General features: G+C 39.2%; 1 pseudogene; it reads right to left on the reverse strand.

Moving 5' to 3' along the window:
* Positions 1–9681: 9681 nt before the first annotated feature.
* On the reverse strand, positions 9682–13058 carry LOC122225979 (annotated as a pseudogene).
* Positions 13059–14477: the final 1419 nt, after the last annotated feature.

Raw genomic sequence — 14477 nt, forward strand, 5'->3', positions numbered from 1 at the left:
AATGGTGTGAGAAAGTGGTCTAGTTTCAACCTTCTGCCTGTTGCTGTCCAGTTTTCCCAGCACCATTTGTTAAAGAGACTGTCTTTTTTCCATTGGATGTCCTTTCCTGCTTTGTCAAAGATGAGTTGGCCATACGTTTGTGGGTCTAGTTCTGGGGTTTCTATTCTATTCCCTTGGTCTATGTGTCTGTTTTTGTGCCAATACCATGCTGTCTTGATGATGACAGCTTTGTAGTAGAGGCTAAAGTCTGGGATTGTGATGCCTCCTGCTTTGGTCTTCTTCTTCAAAATTACTTTGGCTATTCGGGGCCTTTTGTGGTTCCATATGAATTTTAGGATTGTTTGTTCTAGTTTTGAGAAGAATGCTGGTGTGATTTTGATTGGGATTGCATTGAATGTGTAGATAGCTTTGGGTAGTATTGACGTTTTGACAATATTTATTCTTCCAATCCATGAGCACAGAATGTTTTTCCATTTCTTTATATCTTCTTCAGTTTCCTTCATAAGCTTTCTATAGTTTTCAGCATACAGATCTTTTACATCTTTGGTTAGATTTATTCCTAGGTATTTTATGCTTCTTGGTGCAATTGTGAATGGTATCAGTTCCTTTATTTGTCTTTCTGTTGCTTCATTGTTAGTGTATAAGAATGCGACTGATTTCTGTACATTGATTTTGTATCCTGCAACTTTGCTGAATTCACGTATCAGTTCTAGCAGACTTTTGGTGGAGTCTTTCAGATTTTCCATGTATAATATCATGTCATCTGCAAAAAGTGAAAGCTTAACTTCATCTTTGCCAATTTTCATGCCTTTGATTTCCTTTTAGTTGTCTGATTGTTGATGCTAGAACTTCCAAATGCTAGAACTTCCAACACTATGTTAAACAACAGCGGTGAGAGTGGACATCCCTGTCGTGTTCCTGATCTCAGGGAAAAAGTTCTCAGTGTTTCCCCATTGAGGATGATGTTAGCTGTGGGCTTTTCATAAATGGCTTTTATGATGTGTAAGTATATTCCTTCTATCCCGACTTTCTTGAGGGTTTTTATTAAGAAAGGGTGCTGAATTTTGTCAAAGGCCTTTTCTGCATCGATTGACAAGATCATATGTTTCTTCTCTTTTCTTTTATTGATGTGATGTATCACGTTGATTGATTTGCGAATGTTGAACCAGCCCTGCATCCCAAAAATGAATCCCACTTGATCATGGTGAATAATTCTTTTTATATGCTGTTGAATTCGATTTGCTAGTATCTTATTGAGAATTTTTGCATCCATATTCATCAGGGATATTGGCCTGAAGTTCTCTTTTTTTATTGGGTCTCTGTCTGGTTTAGGAATCAAAGTAATACTGGCTTCATAGAATGAGTCTGGAAGTTTTCCTTCCCTTTCCATTTCTTGGAATAGCTTGAGAAGGATAGGTATTATCTCTGCTTTAAACATCTGGTAGAACTCCCCTGGGAAGCCACCTCGTCCTGGACTCTTATTTGTTGGGAGATTTTTGATGACTGATTCAATTTCTTTGCTGGTTATGGGTCTGTTCAAGCTTTCTATTTCCTCCTGATTGAGTTTTGGAAGCATATGGGTGTTTAGGAATTTGTCCAATTCTTCCAGGTTGTCCAGTTTGTTGGCATATAATTTTTCATAGTATTCCCTGATAATTGCTTGTATCTCTGAGGGATTGGTTGTAATAATTCCATTTTCATTCATGATTTTATCTATTTGGGTCATCTCCCTTTTCTTTTTGAGAAGCCTGACTAGAGGTTTATCAATTTTGTTTATTTTTTCAAAAAACCAACTCTTGGTTTCATTGATTTGCTCCACAGTTTTTTTAGATTCTATATTGTTTATTTCTGCTCTGATCTTTATTACTTCTCTTCTTCTGCTGGGTTTAGGCTGCCTTTGCTGTTCTGCTTCTATTTCCATTAGGTGTGCTGTTAGATTTTGTATTTGGGATTTTTCTTGTTTCTTGAGATAGGCCTGGATTGCAATGTATTTTCCTCTCAGGACTGCCTTCGCTGCATCCCAAAGCATTTGGATTGATGTATTTTCATTTTCATTTGTTTCCATATATTTTTAAATTTCTTCTCTAATTGCCTGGTTGACTCATTTATTCTTCAGTAGGGTGTTCTTTAACCTCCATGCTTTTGGAGGTTTTCCAGACGTTTTCCTGTGGTTGATTTCAAGCTTCATGGCATTGTGGTCTGAAAGTGTGCATGGTATGATTTCAATTCTTGTATACTTACAAAGGGCTGTTTTGTGACCCAGTATGTGATCTATCTTGGAGAATGTTCCATGTGCATTCGAGAAGAAAGTATATTCTGTTGCTTTGGGATGCAGAGTTCTAAATATATCTGTCAAGTCCATCTGATCCAATGTATCATTCAGGGCCCTTGTTTCTTTACTGACCGTGTGTCTAGATGATCTATCCATTTCTGTAAGTGGAGTGTTAAAGTCCCCTGCAATTACCACAGTCTTATCAATAAGGTTGCTTACGTTTGTGAGTAATTGTTTTATATATTTGGGGGCTCCCATATTCGGCGCATAGACATTTATAATTGTTAGCTTTTCCTGATGGATAGACCCTGTGATTATTATACAATGCCTTTCTTCATCTCTTGTTACAGCCTTTAATTTAAAGTCTAGTTTGTCTGATATAAGTATGGCTACGCCACCTTTCTTTTGACTTCCAGTGGCATGATAAATAGTTCTCCATCCCCTCACTCTCAATCTGAAAGTGTCCTCAGGTCTAAAATGAGTCTCTTGTAGACAGCAAATAGATGGGTCTTGTTTTTTTATCCATTCTGATACCCTATGTCTTTTGGTCGGCGCATTTAGTCCATTTACATTCAGTGTTATTATAGAAAGATAAGGGTCTAGAGTCATTGTGATGTCCATAGGTTTCATGCTTGTAGGGAAGTCTGGTACTTTGTCTCACAGGATCCCCCTTAGGATCTCTTGTAGGGCTGGTTTAGTGGGGACAAATTCCTTCAGTTGTTGTTTGTTTGTGAAGAGCTTTATCTCTCCATCTATTCTAAATGACAGACTTGCTGGATAAAGGATTCTCGGCTGCATATGTTTTTTTCTGTTCATCACATTGAAGATCTCTTGCCATTCCTTTCTGGCCTGCCAACTTTCAGTAGAGAGATCAGTCACGAGTCTTATAGGTCTCCCTTTATATGTTAGAGCATGTTTATCTCTAGCTGCTTTCAGAATTTTCTCTTTATCCTTTTATTTTGCCAGTTTCACTATGATATGTTGTGCAGAAGATCGATTCATGTTATGTGAATGGAGTTGTCTGTGCCTCTTGGATTTCAATGCCTTTTTCCTTCCCCAGATCCGGGAAGTTCTCAGCTATTATTTCTTCAAGTACACCTTCAGCACCTTTCCCTCTCTCTTCCTCCAATTATACGTAGATTATTTCTCTTTAGTGCATCACTTAGTTCTCTAATTTTCCCCTCATACTCCTGGATTTTTTTATCTCTCTTTTTCTCAGCTTCTTCTTTTTCCATAATTTTATCTTCTGGTTCACCTATTCTCTCCTCTGCCTCTTCAATCTGTGCCGTAGTTGTCTCCATTTTATTTTGCAGCTCATTGATAACATTTTTTAGCTCCTCCTGACTGTTTCTTAGTCCCTTGATCTCTGTAGCAAGAGATTCTCTGCTGTCCTCTATACTGTTTTCAAGCCCAGCAATTAATTTTATGACTATTATTCTAAATTCACTTTCTGTTATATTGTTTAAATCCTTTTTGATCAGTTCGTTAGCTGTTGTTATTTCCTGGACGTTTTTCTGAGGGGAATTCTTCCATTTGGTCATTTTGGATAGTTCCTGGAGTGGTGCAGGACTGCGGAGCACTTCCCCTGTGCTGTCTTGAATAACTTGCGTTGGTGGGCGGGGCCGCACTCAGCCCTGATGTCTGCCCCCAGCCCACCGCTGGGGCCACAGTCAGACTGGTGTGTGCCTTCTCTTCCCCTCTCCTAGGGGCGGGATTCACTGTGGGGTGGCATGGCCTGTCTGGGCTACTTGCACACTGCCAGGCTTGTCGTGCTGGGGATCTGGCGTATTAGCTGGGGTGGGTAGGCAAGGTGCACGGGGGCAGGAGGGGTAGGCTCAGCTTGCTCTTCCTTTGATGATCATCTTCAGGAGGGGCCCTGTGGCAGCGGGAGGGAGTCAGATCTGCTGCCGGAGGTTTGGCTCCGCAGAAGCACAGCGTTGGGTGTTTGCTCGGAGGGAGCAAGTTCCCTGTCAGGAACTGGTTCTCTTTGGGATTTTGGCTGGGGGACTGGCGAGGGAGATGGCGATGGAGAGCCCCTTTGTTCCCTGCCAAGCTGAGCTCTGTTGTCCGGGGCTCAACAACTCTCCCTCCTGTTGTCCTCCAGACCTCCCGTTCTCTGAGCAGAGCTGTTAACTTATGACCTCCCAGATCCTAAGTCTCACTTGCTGCCAGAACACACTCCGTCTGGCCCCTCCGCTTTTGCCAGCCAGACTCGGGGGCTCTGCTTGGCCGGCTGGCCGCCCCTCTGCCCGGCTCCCTCCAGGCAGTCCATGGAGGGCGCACCGCCTCTGCCTCTCTGCCCTTCCTACCCTCTTCCATGGGCCTCTCATCTGCGCTTGTCTCCAGAGACTCCGTTCTGCTAATCCTCTGGAGGTTTTCTGGGTTATTTAGGTAGGTGTTCTAAGTGATCAGCAGGAGGTGCAGTGAGCCCAGAGTCCTACACCGCCATCTTCCCAGGATCTTTTATCTTGGCTATTTTTAAATAATGTTTCAACAAATATAAAGATGCATACATATTTGCTAGTTAGGGTTTTCATTTTATTTGGATAAATACCCAAAAGTGGAATTACTGAAACACATGCCTATTCCTATTTTTTAAATTTTTTGAGGAAGTTTCATATGGTTTTTCATAGTGGCTGCACCAATTTACATTCCCACAAATAGTGCACAAATGTTTTATTTTCCACATTCTTGCTAACACTTATTTCTTGTCTTTTTGATTCTAGCCATTCTGATAGGTGTGAGGTGGTATCTCATTATGGAATTGATTCGCATTTTACCACTGATTAGTAATGTTGAGCAGCTTTCCATGTGCCTGTTGGCCATCTATATGTCTTCTCTGGGAAAACATGTGTTCAGATTTTCTGCACATTTCTTAAATGAATTTTTTTATTGAATTGCATCAGTTCTTCATATATATTGGGTATTAACCCCTTATCAAATGTATAATTGCAAATATCTTCTCCATTCATCAGGTTTCCCTTTCATTTAGTTGATGGTTTTCTTTGCTGTGGAGAAGGTTTTAATTTGACTTTTCATGTATTTATTTTTGTTTTTGTTGTCCTTGCTTTTGGAGTCAGATTCAAAAATTCATTGGTATGAAACATTCATTACTAAGATCAATGTTAATGAGCTTACTCCCTAACTTTTCTGCCAGGAGCTTTATGGTTTCAGGTCTTATATTCATTTTTTTGTCCATTTTGAGTTAATTTTTGTATACGGTGTAAGATAGAGTTCAATTTCATTCTTTGGTATGTGGTTGTCCACCTTTCTCCACACTCTTTACTGAAGAGACTATTTTTCCTCATTGCACAGTCTTGCCTCCTTTGTCATAAATTAATTAGGGGTGGTTTATTTCTGGGCTCTCTACTCTCTTCCATTTATTTATGTGTCTGTTTTTATGCCAAAACCATGCCCTTTTTGATTATTATAGCTTTGTAGCATAGTTTGAAATCAGGGAGAATGATCCTTCCAGCTTTGTTCTTTTTCTCTCAAGATGGGTTTTGGTATTCAGGATCTTTTTTGGTTCCATACAAAATTTAGGATTATTTGTTCTATTTCTGTGAAAGATTCAATTGGAATTTTTTAAAAAATTTTTAATGTTTATTTATTTTTGAGAGAGACAGAGAGAGCATGAGCAAGGGAGGGGCAGAGAGAGTTGGAGACAGAATCTGAAGCAGGCTCCAGGCTCTGAGCTGTCAGTACAGAGCCTGATGCAGGGCTTGAAGCCAAGAACCGTGAGATCACAAACTGAGCTGAAGTCTGAAGTTTAACCAACTGAGCCACCCCAACAGCCCTCCATTGGAATTTTAATAGGGATTGCATTGAATTTGTAGACTGCTTTGTGTAATATGCACATTTTAGCAATATTAATTCTTCTAATCCATGAGCATGAAATATCTTTATATTTATTTGTGTCTTCCTCAGTTTCTTTTATCAATGTCATAGTTTTCAGTGAACAGATTTTTTACTTATTGGCTAAATTTATTCCTAGGTGTGTTTTTTGATTCAGTAATAAATGTGGTTGTTTTCTCAATTTCTCTTTCTGATAGTTCATGTTAGTACACAAGAATGCAACAGAGTTTTGCCTATTGATTTTGTATCCTGCAACTTTATTGAATTAATTTATTAGTTCTAACTCTTTTTTGGTGGACTATTCAGGGTTTTCTAAAAATAAACTCATGTGATCTGCAAATAGCTTTACTTCTTCCTTTCCAGTTTGTATGCCTTTTATTTATTTATTCTGCCGAATTGCTGTGGCTAGGACTTCCAATACTATGTTGAATAGAAGTGGTGAGAGAACATTCTTATTTGTGATCTCAAAGAAAAGGTATTATCTTTTCAATATTAAGTATGTTAGCTGTCATTTATTATGCTGAACCTTTATTATGTTGAAATACATTCTGTCCATACACAGTTTGTTGAGAGTTATTATTATAAGTGGATGTTGAGTTTTTTTCAGATGTTTTTCTTCATCTACTTAGACGATCATCTATGGTGTTTAGCCTTCATTTTGTCACTGTGATGTATCACATTGTTTGGCAGATGTTGAATCATCCTTGCATTCCTAGAATAAATCCCACTTGATCATGGTATATGATCTTTTAATGTATTATTGAATTTGGTTTGCTAATATTTTGTTGAAGGTTTCTTGCATCTCTATGTGACAATAATTTTAGAGTCTTAAAAATTTATCTGTGCTTCGTGTACTTAAACCTCACCATTGCCAAAAGTGTGTCAAATGCTGATCTGTGTAATCTCTTCACAATTTTGGTATATACAAAATGTCATACAAATGGAATCATATGTTATGTAGATTTCAGACTTGATTCTTTAGAATTTCCTAAATATTGGGTCAATAATTCAAAAACCACTATTTATTTATACTATAAATGAAAAGGTATGTAATATAAGACAGATGGCAGGAGTTAGATTTCCTGCTGTTGGAGTGGACGATTACATCCATGCAAATACATTTATATTTAGCAATATGCATTTAAAACTCATACATGTATTTGCATGATGTAATGAGATATTTATTTTTTATCCCTGGATAGTATTCCCTTGTACATGTATACCAGATTAATTCCCTATTCAACTGTTGATTTTTATTTTTTAATTTGTATTTATTTATTTATTATTTATTTATTTATTTATTAAATATATGAAATTCTATTCAACCGTTGAATGATATCTTCATTGCTTTTAATTGTTGGCTATTATGAATAATGCTGTTATAAAAATTTGCATACAGGTTTTTATGTGAATCTGTGTTTTCACCTGATTTGAATATATACCTAGAAGCATGATTGCTGGTTCCTATGGTAATATTATATTTAGTTTTGTAAGAAACTGCCAAAGTTTCTTCCTAAGTGGCTATACCATCTTCCACATTCACCAGCAAGGAGTTAGGGTAATTTTGCCTTTCATCCTTGACAGCAATTACTATGATTGAGATTGCATTGAATCTATAGATTAAGTTGAGAGGAATTAACATTTTAGTAATCCTGAATCTCCCATGAGTGGGAACAAAACATTTCCCTTTCTTTAAATCTTTGATATTCCAAAAGTGTTTAGTAGTTTTGAGCATGCAGATTCTATATATTTTTTGCAATATTTACCTCCATGAACCTCAATTTTTGGTACTATTATAATTACTATTTTTTTTAATTCCAGTTCAAAATATTCATTGCAAACTTATAGGAAAGTAATTGAATTTTGTATACTAGTTTTGTATCTAGTGATCCTGCTATACTTGCTTATTGGTTCTTGGGAGTGTTTGTGTAAATTTTTCTGGAAAGATAATATTATTAGTTAGTTAGTTAGTTAGTTACTTTATGTAATCTCTACCCCGAATGTAGGGCTCAAACTCATGACCCCAACATTAAGAGTCACATGTTCCACTGACTGAGCCAGCCAGTCACCTTTAGTCATGTTATTATATTTAAATAAACACTCCAAATAAATTTTGATGGCTTTAACTTTAAATTGTTGATATTTCATATTCTTCTTTTATCTGAAGATGTAGCATTATTAATAGTGTTGGTAGCACTAATAATAATAATACTTAAAGCATAAAGCACTTAATATGTGCCACACACTATTCTAAACACTCTTCATATATTACTTTTTTTTTCTTAAGTTTAGTTATTTGAGAGAGGGAGAGCACGAGCAGGGGCAGGGAAGAGAGAGAGAATCCCAGGCAGGCTCTGCCCTGTCAGCTAAGAACCTGACGTGGGGCTCATTCCCATGAACCGTGAGATCATGACCTGAGCTGAAGACTGAGAGTTGGATGCTTAACCTACTAAGCCAACCAGGCTCCCCGTATGTATGACTTTGCATTTAACTTCTTTCATTCCCAAGTTCCTTACAGCTTTTGTTGTGATGTGTATTCAAGTATTAGGCTGGAGGAGGACAATACATATGTTGCCATGTGCAAATGAAACTTTATTTGCATTTGCCTAACTATGCTTCTGAGGCTATTCCATTTATTCAAACTCTAAACACTTCAACTCTCAACTATGTTTCCTGATACTAACTCACTTTTATTAATATCTGTTCATTTTTTAATTCAATAACCGTTTTTCATGCCAACTATTTTGAGGCTTATTACAGTACATCTTATGGGGTGCTTGGGTGGCTCAGTTGGTTGAGCGTCCGACTTCAGCCCGGGTCATCATCTCACAGTTCGTGGGTCCGAGCCCCACGTCAGGCTCTGTGCTGACAGCTCAGAGCTTGGAACCTGTTTCAGATTCTGTGTCTCCCTCTTTCTGCGCCTCCCCTGTTCACGCTCTGTCTCTGTCTCAGAAATAAACATTAATAAAATTAAACAAAAAATAAAGTACTTATTATTTTCAGATTGTTTTCAAACACAAGTGGGTTAACAGCTATAAGAATGGACATTATTAACATTTTATTCTAGCCTGGTTTGATCAAAGTACTTTGATTTTTTATTTAAATAAAGTTTTGAAACATTAGCAATTTGAAAACTTCTGTTCTTTACTAAGAACTAAACTATCCTATGATTCCTTAAATGAAAAAAAAATAATTTAAAAACACTTGTTTGCTTTGTACGTATGTGTGGTGAGACCTACAAATGTGTGTGGGAAATGCCACTTTAAACAATGGTGTAAAGAAAATTGTTAAATAAAAGTAAATTTGGACCCAAGAAGCGCTTTTTACAAAATGTCCTTGAAAAGTTATTACTGAAGGATCACACTTCTAAGTTTTTTCGTTAGCATGTAAACTGCGTTCCTGAAAAATTTCTAGGTTTAAAGGAGACATAGCATTTCATTTTGCAGTTGCTAATACCATGTGCTCATTAAAAATAGGGACTCCATAAATGTTGATGATCTGGCTGTCAAGGGAAGATGCCAGAAAGTCACCAGCAAGTATTTGTAACTTCAACTTTATTTCTCTTTTCTTCTCTTAGTTGTTTTGAGAAGATAGGCACTTGGAGAACCAGAATATACCTGCATCTTAGAATTCCTTCTGAGTTCAGAAAGTCAACTTCTTTTTCCTGGGGTGAAGAGAACGCTCTGTGTTTTGTTGAAAGGAGAACACCACTTTGAGGGCAGGAGGTGGATGGTAATGGACCTCTAACCTCAGTAAAAGAAGTCTGATAACACTGGTAATGCCTCAGTGGGGACCTTTCCAACTTGGCAGAAGTAGCTCCACTTGGCTGTAGCTTCTCTGACTTGTCTTCCTTCACTTTAGATAATTTCTGAATGGAGTCCATGTTTTTTTTTGCCTAGTGCTTTTAGAATATTATTTTTGTATGTGTTGTTTTTCTTCAAGTGCGTGATTAAAGTTTCCATAAAAATGAAATTGTCTTTTACTTCCGGGGCTGGACATAGTCAAGGTATGACTCCAAAGACATGATGGGATGCTTGAATTAATCATCCATATCTTCCTCAACTTCAGGGAGGGAGACCACTGACTTTATCCAAATTAGAAGTCTTAAGAAGTTTTCCTTCTTAAGTCTTTAGGTTGTTAGAAACCTCTTTTACCCTGGCCCCCTCTCCTGTGTTTACAACCTCTGGAATTTGCTTGTTTGGTTTGGTTTTCGCTGACACTGTGTTTGAGCTTTTTAAGATGGTTGTCTAAAGCAACTCCGAGGGAAGCAAAAACTTCTTGAGGCTGTTGCCTTTTCTTTCCTTCTTTCTTGATACCACTAGAGGGTGGTTTCTTCTTTGCTTCATCCCTTCGAGTCGCCTTTGACTTTCTTCTATGGATACCACCTTGTGGGATTTCTTGCTGATCAAAGCAGGAGGATTTCCCATCCCCTTTGGTATCCTTCAAAAGTTTATTCCTTGTGGGTCAGTTTGTGCTCCTTATTTTGACCCACAGCCCCTTTCCTCTGGGGCTCACTCAGGTGCTATTATTGACTGAGCCCCAGACCGTCCTGGGAGGAATTTGTGTGACCAGGCTTCTGGTGTGGAACAATGGGTTGCTGGTCCTCCACTGGAGATCTGGACCATTGTCCACAAACACTTGATGAGGACAGGTGGATGATGGAGGGGTCTGAACATGGCAGTAATCAGAAGATTCCTGGACTGAGAAATAGAAATAGGAAGAAGCTGGTGAAACTCTGGGGCACCTCTTCCTCTCATCTCTCCTCTCAAGATTGTGAGACACTTTGTGAGGTATTTCCAGGTCTGAGTTTTCTAAGTTTTGTTGTTGTTGTCTTTTTTCCCTGTCTGTGATCGAGGATGTGGATTGGCTGTTGGAGGCTTTTCAATTTTCTTGGTAGTCCTTCTCTATGTCCTACTTCTTCTGAAGGTCCTCTCTGGGGCACGTTCAACCATTACCCAGCCATCAAAAACTACATGGAGCTAGAATGTATTACGCTAAGCAATATACGTCAATCAGAGAAAGACAAATACCATATGATTTTTCTCTTATGTGAAATTAAGAAACAAAACAGATGAATGTATGGGGAGACAAGGTGGGAGAGAAGAGAGGGAAACAAACCATAAGATACTTTCTTCAAGTTTTTAATGTTTATTTATTTTTCAGAGAGAGAGAGAGAGACAGAGAGACAGAGAGACAGAGTGTGAGCAGGGGAGGGGCAGAGAGAGAGGGAGACACAGAATCCAAAGCAGGCTCCAGGCTCTGAGCTATCAGCACAAAGCCCAACGTGGGGCCCAACTCACTAACCATGAGATCATGACCTGTGCTGAAGTCAAACACTTAACCGATTGAGCCACCCAGGTGTTCCCACAAGAGACTTTTAATGATAGAGAACAAAATATGGGTTGACAGAGGGAGGTGGGTGGGAGGGTGGGCTAGATGGGTGATGGTTACTAAAGAGGGCATTTGTGATGAGCCCTGGGTGTTGCATGTAAGTGATCATAGAATTCTACTCCTGAAACCCATATCACACTGTATGTTAACGAACTAAAATTTAAAATAAAAAGCAGAATAAAACAAAAAATGATGGCTCTTTTTCAAGTTCTTTTCATCAGTTTCAATCATCTGGTTATACAGAAACCAGCTTATTCCCCTGGGCCACTGAGTCCCCGGCAAAACTTCCAATGCTGGTGTTTTCACAGGTTATTTACTGTTCTCATGACCGCTCTCCACAACAATGGCTACTGTAACAGGCAAGGTGGAGCGTTTCTTTACATATTTCCATAGCTTCCTAGGGTCCAGGTTTGCAGCCAGCCTTGCCTACAGCTTCTCCACCATTTGGAGCACGAGCCTGGCCACCAGCAGTGTGACCGTCCCAGCAGGGAGGGGGCTGGTACAGTCCTGTGATTGCAGCTCTGGTCTCCACGCATCCTTGGTGGGGACTGAGGTGCTACTGGCCACATGTGGGCTTCACATGTGTGCATGCCACTGGGAACCACTCGGTCTGGGCCTACTGGCTTCTGCCAGGCCTTTGGGCAGCCACACATCTGGCCTGGAACAACTTTCCAGTGTGTCACCCGAGACTAAAGGAAACCCCAGCACCTGGGCTTACAAATCTTAACCACGTATTACCTCCACTTATGCAAAGGAGTTGTGGGTCATGCCCGAATGAGACACCTGTTGATGGCCCCTGGGCTGGCTGGCCTGCTCTCAGACCAGAGAGTCAGCAAGATCAACCCCTCAGTAGTGACCACCCTAGACAGAGGCTATGTTGCAGTGGTTAGCTTAATTTTAGCCTCACTACAACCCGAGGAAATGGGTTATATTATCTCCATTTTACAGATGATACAACTGAGGCTCAGGGAAATCAAATTCACTTTCACACAGTCACATAACAGAAGTGAAGAAGGAGCATAAGGCAAGCTGAGAGGCCCACAAACAGCCCCTCACCCCCAGGTGGGACATGTTTGATCTTCCTCGGGCTCTCTTGGCTGCTCTAGAACAAAGAAAAGGGGAAAAACAAATGGTTAACTGATAGAGATCATAGTCCTACAGGACCTCAGTTTCCATCTATTTGCAAATATCTTAGTAAATCACAAGAAAAAAACAATCTCATCAATAGCCTAATCTCCAGAAACCTATAGACTCTGTTTCCTGGAGCCCAAACATCACCCCTCCATAAGGATGTGGGGAACAAAGGCAGAAGGAAATGGCAGATAGAATTAAATTTCCTTATAAGCTGCAGCCCAGTGACAGATACTTGAGGCTGGCAGAGTAAAATGTTTCTCCAGGAACTCCCTATGTCTTAATGCTAATGATTTGCTAGAAGGCAAACAACCTTAGCTTGACAATGGCTAGGCCTCCAGTATCCTGTGAGTCTTCCTTAGCATATTAAAATCTCACTGGAAACTTCCCCTGGACCTTACCTTCCCATCTCTCCTCCTGATCTGGGGGCAGCTCTTCCTGCCCATGGGTCCTATCGCCTTGCTTTAATAAAATCCCCATTTGTACTAGAGACGTCTTCAAGAATTCTTTCTTGGCCTTTGGCTCCAGACCCCACCAACCCCACTGTCATCCCAAAAACCTCATCAGAAGCAAAGTTACAATTTGACTCTAAGCAGTGTTAGGTCTTGTGTCTGCACCCAGAGTAATAACCCATGTGTTTTGTTTTTACCCTAAAGCAATGTCCGATACATAGGCACCAAATAAATTTGCTTGAAGGAATGAAAAAGTGAATCAATGGTCATTTGCTGTAATGAGCCTGCCCATCAGCAGTGGGACTTAAGCTAGGCCAGCCTAAAACACTCTCCCTAAGGGGACCTATTCTTAGCCTGAAAGATTAATCTTTAGTCTCATACTCACAACTAAAAAGAACAACTAAATAATCTTCAAATGGCATCCTTGACTGCACCTCCTTTGATTGGATCAAGAAAGATCAGATTAGATCCCAGCCAGATCTCCAGCAGCAGGTGGAAACCTGGCCTGAGGTCTCACCCACAGTGAAAAGCCCAATGGTTCCTCCTCCTTATCTTTTTCCTTTTTATATAGACTTTATTTTTTAAGGCAGTTTTAGGTTCACAGCAAAATTGAGCAGAACTATAGAGTTCCCATGTGCCCCCTGTCCCCACACATGCAGAACCTCCCTCCCCACCAGAGTGGTACACTTGTTGTAATTGATGAACCTACATTAGAACATCATTATCACTGAAATTCCATAGTTTAAATAGGGTTTACTCTTAGGGTTATACATTCTATGGGTTTTGACAAGTGTATAATGGTACATATACACATTATAACATCATATAGAACAATTTTACCGCCTTAAAAGTCCTCTGTGCTTTGCCTATCCATACGCTTGCCAATAACACTATACCACTTCCTGGATAATGCAAGTACTTTATAATAATACAATATTCCAATTCCTTTTTCCCATACCTGTATCACAGTTGTCATTCATTTCATTTATACTTACGTAAGTAAATACATGCATATATGTATATAAGTCATCTAAGCAAACATTAACATACATACAAGCATATAAATGAAGACATGCTTTCTATCATTATTTTAAACAAATTGTTTTCTGTTAGATAACTGAGAACAAGAAAAGCATGCATTTCTTAATGATCTTCCTTTCTTTAAATAGTTCTGAGTTTCTGACTTATATTAGTTTCCTTCTCTCTGAATAATTTCTTTTTAACATTTTACGCAAGGTAGAATTTGTACAACAAATTCTTTCAAAGTTTGTTTGTCTTGGAAATTCTTATATATCTCATCTACGTTTTTTTAAGTAAGCTCTATGCCCACATTGAGCTTGAACTCATGACCCTGAAATCAAGAGTCACATGTTCTA

The sequence above is a fragment of the Panthera leo genome, chromosome C1, assembly GCF_018350215.1.
Source record: "Panthera leo isolate Ple1 chromosome C1, P.leo_Ple1_pat1.1, whole genome shotgun sequence".
Taxonomy (NCBI): domain Eukaryota; kingdom Metazoa; phylum Chordata; class Mammalia; order Carnivora; family Felidae; genus Panthera; species Panthera leo.